This window comes from Coturnix japonica, chromosome Z (genome assembly GCF_054131305.1).
Source record: "Coturnix japonica strain WE chromosome Z, WE-NBRP24, whole genome shotgun sequence".
In the NCBI taxonomy this organism is placed as follows: domain Eukaryota; kingdom Metazoa; phylum Chordata; class Aves; order Galliformes; family Phasianidae; genus Coturnix; species Coturnix japonica.
Genome location: NC_140702.1, coordinates 4,204,986 through 4,216,126, shown reverse-complemented (window position 1 = coordinate 4,216,126; position 11,141 = coordinate 4,204,986). Strand labels below are relative to the sequence as shown.

Here is an 11,141-nt window from a genome sequence, read left to right as displayed (position 1 = left end):
ATGTGATCAAGCATATCATTGAGGCGGATCTGTTCTTCACCATCTTCATCACAGTTACACATTTGAATCAAATAATTGGTGTTCCTGTCACCAAGAAAACCTCTTTGTCTTCTACTCCTGCTGCACTTCTGTGCTTTCGTCAGAAGTAAAGGGAGAGGCCACCTCCTAGATCCAAATTTTAAGAAACCAACACCCAATAGGTGTCATCTGAAGTAAAATAGCAGAGAAATTAAGATGACTCTTTTGCATCCAGCTTGGATCACTCCCTCACTCAGGCACACCACCATCAGATCAAGGAGATGCTGCCTTCAGCTTAGAGACTGTATGGGAAATCACAGCTTGAACCTCTGATTAATCAGCTGAGGCAAGTGTTGGGTCAGCTGCGGGAGCACAGGTGAGAGTAATCTAGCTGTGCTCCCAGAAGGGGTGGATCTCGACTCCACCTCCTCTGAGACCTCATTTAAAGGCTGACCACCACTGAGGCAGCATCTCTTGGAGACTGCCTCAGCTTTCTGGTCAAAACATCGACATTGGTGAGTTTTCCTTTGCTAACAACCTTTGACTATTTACCACCATCTTGGTTAACATCTTTATATTAGCCACCCTTACAGAGACCAAAAGGGTTTGGGCTTCCAAACTCTCAGCAAGCATTTGGATCAGCCAGCTTCCTGCTGGGGAGCCCCCTGCATCACTGCTGCCTCCTTTGGTACTGTACCCGCAGATGCTTCAGAGCTCATTAGCATGGACTTCCTTCCTCCCCTCAGCAGCTGCTCCTGCACTCACCTTCATTCCTGCTCAGATACCGGCCGCTTCCAGCACCAGCTGACCTGCAAGACACAGAAAGGAAAGGTGGGATTCATGCAAACGCACAAGCCCAAGGCTGCGTCACCACCACGTATGGCAGCCTCGGGAAGTCAGCTGCAACTACAGCCTTTGTCAGAATGGAAACAGGCACCGTCAATTAAGTGTGACCTCTGAAGTCATTGCCACCATCAGAAACAGGCACTGAAATTGCTCACTTCACTGTAGCTGGTTACCTCCTGATTTTGGGCAAATGCGGACACGTAATTGAAGGACACCAGAAAATTGACATCAACTTCATTGTAGGTGGTTAAGCTTGGAAGCAGGACTTGAGCAAGAAAAGCTTCTCAGCTCAGAATCACAGAATTATCAAGGTTGGAAAAGACCTAGAAGATCATCTGGTCCAGCCATTACCAATAATTCCTGGATAAATCATATTCCAAACGTTTCTTGAACACTCCCATGGTTGGTGACTCCACCACCTCCCTGGGCAGTGCATTCCAATGCCTGACTACCCTTTCTGAGAAGTAATATTTCCTAATGTCCAGCCTGAATCTTCCCTGGCACAGCTTAAAACCATTCCCTCTAGTTCTATCACTGATTACTCGAGAGAAGAGGCCAAACCCCAGCTCACTACAACCTAACTTCAGGAAGTTACAGAGAGTTATAAGGTCTCCCCTGAGCCTTCTCTTCTACAGGCTGAACAATCCCAACACCTTCAGCTGCTCCTTGTAAGCTTTGTGCTCCAGACCCCTTACTACCTTCGTAGCTGAAGATGTTCCAGAACCGCAAGGTTTTCTTGCATGGAGGGGCCAAAAACTGAGTAGGTCAGACCTCCTTCTCTCCATCATTGCTGTCATGTGGAAGGGTGTCCTTGGAACTGCAGTGACTCATGCATCCTAAGTGCACTCCATTGATGGAAGGACACCGTGCATCATTGCAACTTGCCGGTGGGTTCCTGAGTTGGCAAGGGCTCGATTCGCCTGGAAGAAGTAGACACACAGCAGTTAGTGTAAACTTTCACATTCCAAGAGGGCAAAGGCTTGGTGCTGCCGGTCAAGCAGGTTTTAAGCAGCTTGCGAGACTCATTTGAGAAAGACAGGAGTCAACCAAAGATGTCAGGCACGGGCTTGAACGCAGGAATACAGAAGGAGGTACAAGCCCACTGAAAGCATGAATTCTACCTGTGTAGCTGACAAGCAGTGTTTTGAAAGCTGGGTTTGCACCCTTACCTGCAGGACCATGACTTCTGCTTCAGAGGGCTCCCTGGCACTGCTCTGCAGTTGGCGTTTGGCCACAGGGGATGGTCTGTGCAGGCAGAAGCAGGAACGCCAACTGCCAGCTGGTGACTCTGCCCTCTTACTGGGAGAACTCAGTCTGGAGAGAGAAAAGAGAGCATGCTGTCAGTCGTGGTGCAGGGTGAGTGATGAGCTGCACCGAGCCCTTGCCTATATTTTCCTGTTCCCGGCACTGCCTGCTTTCTGCTGAAACACAGCTTAGAAACACGCTCTGTTTCAAACAGCAGAGGATGCTTCCATTCCTACAGCTCAGCCCTCATGTCCTGCTGGCTACATTCCTCTCAACCATGTCAAGCAAGATGCGGAGCATGTATGTGAGCAAAGGCTCAGCAGCAGGAAAGGACAGGAGCTGGCAGGTGTAACTGCTTTCTGAGGAAACGGTGCTCACAAGTCATCACTGAATGCTCTCTTGTGGGTCAGCTTCGGAGAAGGTAAAAAGTCCTTCACAGAGCGCTCCATGGACAGACTGCTGTGTCTGCTGGGGGACCTGGTTAGGTCTCTGATTCTTACGTTAAAACCTCCTCGGCCTCAGCTCACTGCCATCTTTAATTTCTAGTGCCAGCAAGTCCAACCAACAGCTCTGCTTACAGGAGAAGCGCAATTGGTTTCAGGTGCGTGGCCCTGAAATCTGGAAAACCCCAATGTTTCCAGGTACAGCCAGCACAGACCAGGATAGACACCAGCGTGGCTCTCTGCATCTCATGAGTGCCTGCCAATCAGGAAGGAAATGCACCTTGTGTGGCTCCACTGAGCCCGTAGGACAACTGTTTTTTAGTTGAGTGCTCGGAGATATAATGGACAAAAAATAAACCAATAGAAATCACCTGAACAATGATGATAGCGGCTGGAAAGGGAATTCCTCTTTCTTTATCTTTCGGATGGAAAATCAATGATTGCGTTGAAGTTCCTCAGTACAGCTGCAGGCCCTTCCTCCACTTGTATCTTGCTGCTCCGTGTTGCAACAGGAGAGCTGCTCTGGCCTCTCCTCTCAGCCTGTGCCTCCTGCAGTGTGAGCAGCTTTATGGATGGAGGAGACACCAACACAGACTTGGGCCCAGGCAGAGAACTGTGCCCTGCAAGGGAAAACCACAGGTAAGACAGAGGATCAGAAAGCAGCAGCACAGCCATCCCAGTTCTGCATTTCTCTCAGACTTGCTTATCTGAGACACTGGAAGAAGAGGAGCTCAAAATAACCATGTGCTCAGAGGTATGCTCGTGGCAAAGGACACAGCCACAATTAAGAGCAACTCACTATACTGAAACAGGCAAACAAAAACCCTAGAAAAACTAGGGGGCTGGGATTTCAGAAAGCTTTGCTGCAACATTTCAATCAAGCTTCACCTGCTTGCAAAAAATCTTAACAGCAGTGACCGTTTTCTCCATGTAAGGTTTGGGTTTGGACACACTAAGGATCCAGGAATGGGGCACCATATTCTAACCTAAGCCCAGAAGCCTGCTGTCTCCTCGAGAGTAATAGAATTTTCAAAGGTCTTGGCGAAGCCCTGGATTGGATGAAGCTGTCAGATCAAGATCAAGCTAATGGAGGAAGACACTCACCTGCTCACTCTCCCACGGCTGGTGTGGATTTGGAGCAGAAGATGACATCTGTGTGGCTGATGAGGTATTCCACAACATATGACTGTGTCTGCAGCTCCATGCAGGCAGCTTCACCACTGGCGCAGGAAGATTGGCTCTGCTGGGATCTGAAGAAAAGGCAGATCTTACAAGTCATTTCCCCAAGTCTGAATTTCTGTAGCCAAAAACTGGGCTCTGGAGACTTCCGCAGTGGGCAAACAACGATGCCACTGACAAAATTCTCCTGGATGATCAGGCACACAACAGTCCCAGCTAAACAAGTGAGTAGAAACTGTCATCTAGAAATTGTTCCCCTGGGGTTGGGGGAGAGCAGAACTAAGCATCGTGTTGAAACGGAAAAAGAAGTTTACCTTACTATGTGGACATGCAGAGAGAGATGGGGCTCTGCAGCCTGGAGAAGACTCCAAGGAGACCTTAGAGTGGCCTTCCAGTATCTGAAGAGGGCCTACAGGGAAGGCTGGGGAGGGACTTTTTATAAGGGCAGGTAGCAACAGAATGAGGGCAAATGGCTTTAAATGGGAAGAAGGTAGATTTGGATTGGATATTAGAAAGAAATTCTTTACTGTGGGTGTGGTGAGACACCAGAGCAGGTTGCCCAGCAAGGCTGTGAATGCCTCCTCCCTGGAAGCATTCAAAGCCAGGCTGGGTAGGACGTTCCAGCAACCTGGTCTACAGGGAGGTATCCCTGCCTATAGCTTGGGTGTGGGACCACGTCATCTTCAAGGACCCTTCCAATCCAAGCCATTCTATGCTTCTATTTTCATGAGGCTATTTTTGCTCTCTGATTTGTTGTGCTTCCTGAGTAGAATAATCTTGCCCAGAACTTGCCTAGAAGATGCAGTTAAACTTGCTGAAGCCCAATGCCACAGACTGCTGGACTTTAGCCCAGCTGCAAGTAAGAAAGGCCACAGAGCTTACTCTAACTGCAAGAGAAGGAAGTCAGAAAGAGAAAATGGACAGACTTTGCAAGCATTGACATATCTTACAGCCCTGATGACTGGAGAAAAGAGATAACACCACCAAGAGATAACAAAAGGAACCCATCCAGAGCAGAAAGATCTCAAACCTCAATAGTACTATTGGTCTACGTGGCTGAGCGAGAGGTTGGGAACATGCAGCCAAAGGGACAGGATCAAAGGCCTCCCTGAAATCTAGAAAGATTACATCCTTTGCCTTCATACACTGAGTGGGTGGCCTTATCATAGAATAAGATTTGATGACCAAGACTGGTTGCACACATGCTCCCTCACCGATGTTTAGGCCACCAGACTGTTTACCCAGGCAGAGCTTCAGCACACAGAGGCATTTTGACCTGAACCTTGTGCTGAACTCTAAAACTTACCCCCAGGCTTCCTGACTCTGTGGTACTGGCACGTCCTGTTTGGGATGGAAATCTCAAGGAATGTGCTTGCCACGAGCCTTCTTAGACTGAAGCAAGAGATAGGTTGACACAACTGGTTGTAATCCCACTAGAAAACAAGAGGATTTAGATCTCTTCAGAAACATTGTCAGAACAAAGAAAATTTCTGCATGTCTGCCATATTTTCCCCTTGATGTGCAACCTTCACGTCTGATCACATTAGGGTAGTTTCAGGCGTCAGATGATTCTTACAATATGTCTGAGATCAAGAAGCAGACTATTCTCGTTTTTGCTTGAAAGTTAGTGTATTGTACAATTGCTGGAAGTGAAAACTAAAGCTGGTGCCAGAATCTCTCTACTGAAGTGAATGGCAATGCTCCTACTAATTCAGTTTGTACAGCACTTCAGCTGGACTCCCATTTCTGGGGGCAAGTTTCAGCCCAGCTCCAAGGAGCATCGACATTCAGCTGGATTTTCAGCAGCTTTTTGACTACTATGAGAACCGTGGGTACAATGCTTGACAGACTCAGTGTAGTATAATAAGCTTGAATTACTTATCAGGCATTAGAAGTCCTTTGAGTTAAGACTGTGAAAATATCACAGACTTAAACTGAAGAAGTCATTCCCCATGTAGGTCGATTGTTCTCTTTATTCCCTGTACATAAAGAAAAGAAACAGTGACTCCACAAACGATCTCGCCTAGATAAAACTTACATTTTACATCTAGTCTTACTAAAGTTATATGGAAATCTTAACAATCCTTCAAATGCTACCACTTTCTATTTAATAGAAAGACAACTCAATTGCAAGAGACAACTTTCAGATTCAGGTTAAAGCCAGAGTACCCATCATGTTTTAAATCTCTTCTAGAGCTTGGAATGTCATTATTGACATTTATACAGCTTCTCTAGCAGCACTCAGTTCAGCTTTTCTCATTTGTTTTCGAAAGTTAGTGGAATTAATTTATTTCCTGAAGTATTTGTGAACTGTAATTCTCCAAATTTATTTGGTTGCCTTACCTGATGTGTTGTTATTTTCCACCTATTAATGAAACATTTCAAAGCAGGGAGTTAAGCCAGCATGTGACATCTGCTGTTCATCCATCAGTTTCTGTTTTGAGTCCGCCTGGACTTCCAGAGATTCATAAGGATTTCAGCATGGTAAAATATAACAGAAAGGTTGAGAAAACACAATTAAAGGAGAAAAAAGGAATAAATGTGAACTTCAGAAATGTAGTTATTAGGTAGACTATGAAGTTCTGCAGTGGTACCTTACCTCTGAAAGGTGTGAAATATTTCATGTTTGAGAATAAGTGAGTGTTAGAGTCTGTTAATACAGTAAGGTTATTTACTGTAGGAGTGGGCTTAAATACAGAGAATTACTGACATACGTTTATTCCCTCTGATGTTAATGCTGATCTACTGTCTCTTCTCTTGTTGTGAAACACAGAAAGCTGTTACACAGTCTTCATCAAGGTGTCCCAGCTGCAAGAATAAGACCTATACTGAGGAAACAGCTTTCAAGTCATCTCACAGCCCAATCTCACCGTGGTAGTGTTCTGCTGTGCAGCAGTCAATAATTAGCCATGATTTCAGATTCTTTTTTAAATAGTTAGTGTTATGGCTACTTATTACAAGGAGTAAACAGAAAGAGTCATCCAACTTCAGCAACTAGTCCCTCCGTGGCAACAGGTCCCGAGTTCTGAATTCAAGTACAAAAGCCTGTCAGCAGATGAGACCTTTTACTAGAGCAGAAGTGACGCTTCTATCTCTTCTTAATTCCTAGTTCCATGGCGTGCACAGCATGCTGTGCTGCATGCACAGCACAGCTGTTCTTCAGAGCAACAGTGGCACCCAGTGACCAACAGCAGCCATTGTCTGCAAATACACAGCAACTTCCCAGGATCTGCAGCAACAATCTCCCCACACACTCCACTTCACACAGACACTATGACCCTGATTAGGCTCAAGCAGCAGACTTAAAACAAGTCAGAGTTTTAGATTCCAGGATATTTGAGGGTCTATAATGTGTGAAATTCAGTTACACAACAGTGCCGAGGTGCCTGCGTTTCAAGCAACTTTCAGATCACAACCATGTAAAATAAAAACAAATTCAGTGCAGAAATAGCAAGCCTGTAACTTAATACCCATGAGATTATCAATTTTTATACTGCATTCTGATTAAGTTCTCCGAAAGGAAACACAACTAACTGTTGGATTCTGAAGACAATCTGTGGGGTCCTACATTAACTCCTGATTCTGGAAGAGGAAATTCTAATAGCAAATGCAGAACTTTGCTCTTCGTAGACATGAGAAGGGCTGGCATTTAGGAACATTCATTTCTGGGAAATCAAATGATGTGTCTCTATTTTTACTACAGATAGTATAGGGAGCAGCCAGTTGAAGAACCAGATACAAAAACTGCAGCCCATTGGCAAGAAAATACTTCTCCTTAAATTCTGTATGCTATCATGGTATACAATCAGGCTACAGTGCCACATAGGCCAACCAAGTGTAGAACCAAATCCACAAAATACTGGCAGACAAAGCAGCAAAAACAGGGACAATATTCAGCAGACAGGCCTTTCTACCCACAGCTCAGCATGTTCTGCCATCCGAAAAGCAAGGCCTCTTGTCAAGCTCAGCTATTTCCCTTCTCAGTGTATTCTAGCACCACTGATACCCACGGGTATCCTCCTTTAGAGTGCCATCATATTGTCATCATCCAAAGGGAAAACCCACACAGCAGAGCATACAGCAGTACACCCATGCTCCAAATATCCGCCCGAAAAACAAAAAGACAAGCTTACAAACCTGAAGCACCTCAAATGGCTTCCTGACAGACTGGATTGTCTGCCCTTGCCAAAGCCCACATATAGCCCATGAAAAGCTGGCTCTTTCCCTCAGGAAAAAAAAACCTTATCTTCCCAGAGAAAGCATATAACCCTCATTCAATTGTTCTTCCACTCAGCTTAGAGCACTACTAAAACCAGCATCTTCACCTTAGCTCATCACACTGCTGCAGTTCCTTTTACAAGGATTTCACTGGCAAAAATGAAATCAAAGCCGTCACAAGGGATTTAGCACAGTTACGTGTTACTGGCTACAAGAGCTGTCAGCACAGTCACCTGTCAGGCTTTGCTGCTGTTCTATTTATGTAGAGGCACAACAAGGTTCAGACACCTCACAGTGCAATTCTCACTTTGACTGTAAAGAAAAAGGAGGCTTGAAAAGCAGTGTGTGGAAAACAAAGAAACAAGAATTAGAACAACAGTGGGGCCATGGCACTTGTAGGAATTGCTCCGCCTTTAACAGCAGAGCGATTCAAGAAGGATGAGGGCATTCCAAACCAGAGCAGCTTGGACAGATTAACAACTGCAAGTAGTGGGTTCCAAAATTCCAGACATCTCTCAGTTTTTAGTACACTGTGCATTACAATGGAAACAAGTCTTCACCTACAACTTGGAAGCTAAAGACACGTCTGACAAAACAGACTGCACAAAAATGATGGATAATTAACAGAGCAAATTGCTCTTTCAAAAACTTAGTAATAGAAAGAGATCTCTGAAGCTACTGTTCTGTAGAGCCCCAAAGCAGTCACTTGAGGCAGTTCAGGATTAGCCAGAGACAAACCAGCCAGCTGTGTGAACTGAGACCAATTGCACTTTTCTAGTCTGTGGCCACTGACAGCTTCTGAGAGCTACCAAGCAATGCAACCTAGCAGAATTCAGAAGGGAAACCAAGAGAGCCTACCTGAGCTCCACTGCCTTTCAATGCTCTGTGCAGAGGGAAGGGAAAGAGGGGAAAACAAACACCGCTCTACATCCCTCTGAGCCAATAGACGCTTTGCCCTGGATTAGCTCTGGTGCTGCATAAGCTGGGCTTCCACAGCATGTGTTCAGGCGGTAATCAAGGCCTCCCTGGAAGAACACAAAAAATAGAGAGAAAAGTTTGCTTTAACAGAGTTTATGTCTTCTGGTCATAACACTTCAGGAGCCTCAGAGGCTTCTTCTCCTGTGTATGTTTTCATTCACCTTATATTTTGCTTTCATTCAATGTGACCTCACTCAGCAAATATTGTCTAAGAGCATGAGTATCACATGAATGTGCAGATCTCAAGCTGCTCACTTATCTAGTACCCTTGGCATGATGCTTTATTTTCCTCAGCTGATCATCTAGATTGTGCCTGTTGATTGTGCAACAACAGCCTGTTGGTCTCGATTACCTGTGAGAGGCTCTAACTTTGGCCAGGAAAAATCATTTGAGGAAAAGTAATTCTCTTGGAATCAGTAAGGCAGTCTTCCCGTGCTTTCATAACAGCACCCATCTTACATGTTAATAAAGGCTTCTGGAAATCAGTTCTAAGATCAAGAAACAATTCAGTTCAAGCATATGCAATCATAGGATCTGTACGTCGTCTGCAAAGGTCGTTTTATTCTATCCACAATCTCATCCTACATACAATTCCTTAGAAGGTTCCTTAGGCACACCAACCCCATGCTCCTATTACAGACCCTTGCATAAGACAGGTGATATACCTACAAGATTATCTACAGCTTAGACTATGAAAACAGGGAGTCTAGCTAGAGAAAATAATCTACCTGTGCTTCTGAGCAATCTGTTAACCACTCTCACACAGTTCAGGCCATTCCAAACAAGATGCAATGACATGTCAGCCACAGAAACAGCTTGATTTTAGGGTGTTTGTTTGGACAAGCCCCTGTTGCATACGGTGGTCAAACATGCATTACTTGGGGGCACATTGTATTTGATTTAACAGATCCTCTTACCTTTGGCTTTGCACAGAGTCCAAAGTCCATCAGCTTCTAATTGTCAATCAGCAGATTTTCCAGGTGGATGAGAAAGCAGTCAGGAATGATTTCCACCCAAGTGCCCAAGGAAACATCTTTTCTCTTCTCTTCTTTCCTGCTGTGGACAGTGGTTCCCAGTCTACTCAAAGCTCGCTCGCTCTCGCTGTCTCAGAGATCTTCACTGACTGCTGGCAAGTTCCCATCTTCCAATATCCCAGGTGGGAAATACTAGCTTGTATCTGTTGGAAAGGACCTGGGGACTAGGAGGACAAGTGGTGAGAGACCACAGGCTGAATGCAAGCCAGCAGTGTGCTCTGACAGAAAAGAAGTACAACAAGATCATCAGCTGCATTAAAAAGCAGCACAACCAGACCAGGACAAGTCATTCCTGCTTCAACACTCATTGCACCACATCTACAATACTGTATCTGGTTTTTGGCCAGGAAGGATAACAACCTGAAACAAACTCTGTGGATGACCTCCAGCCTGTGCAGGGGGCTGAAGCTCCCACTCAGAGAAGAGAAGCTGGGGAGAAAGATGTTTGTTCAGAGTGCAGAGGAACCTCATGGCAGCTTCTCAATGCCTGCGGGGTGGGGAGAGGGGGTGCGTATGAAGGTTGACTGAGGCTCTGGCCAGCAGGTCACGATGGGATAGTGACAGGAAGCAGTCATACACCAAAACAGCAGACTAGATAGAAGGAAATAGCTCTCAAAGCACTGAACATATTACCCAGAGAGAACATGCAGCCTCATCCCTCGCAGAAGGTGATGATGAGAGTGGGAAAAGCTCTTGAGAAACTTGGTCTCACGATTCCCAGAGCAGCAGGTTCAGGCACAAATCTCTACAAGTCACCTCCACACCCAGTTCCTGTCCAAGCCTATAAATCCATCAGCTTCTCAGATGGAAGCCAGTTACTTCTAAAAGGTATAGACAATGCTTTATTTTTCAGTGAGGAAAGGCTCCTTAGATAGAGGGATTTCATAAGATGCCTAGGAAAATGCTCGTGCTGTAATTATTTGCTTTACTGAGAGATACCAGCAGCTTACAGAATGCCAAGCTCTAACCTATTGGTGAGGAAATATTCAAGCCTTCCAGTACCTAACCTGTGCTTCAAGACTTCAGTGACAGAAAATCCATTGGATGGGGCCAGAGGAATGCATCTCACCCCATACCCTCTGTATAGCCACCATTTGTTTAAAGGATCACTCTTCCTTGAGGCACAAAACTAGAGCAGGTTACACAACAGACTGACACCACAAGGGCTTCTCTCTAGATA

The 11,141-nt window shown here is 45.4% G+C and overlaps 1 long non-coding RNA gene across 1 annotated transcript; it reads right to left on the bottom strand.

Moving 5' to 3' along the window:
• Positions 1 to 778: 778 nt before the first annotated feature.
• On the bottom strand, positions 779 to 5,156 carry LOC146753599 (uncharacterized). Its single transcript, XR_014940059.1, has 6 exons — positions 5,038 to 5,156; positions 3,657 to 3,802; positions 2,924 to 3,172; positions 2,034 to 2,178; positions 1,563 to 1,784; positions 779 to 827 (listed from the first exon to the last, which is right to left on the bottom strand). It is a non-coding gene; the product is annotated as an uncharacterized LOC146753599 (long non-coding RNA).
• Between the last annotated feature and the right edge of the window lie 5,985 nt (positions 5,157 to 11,141).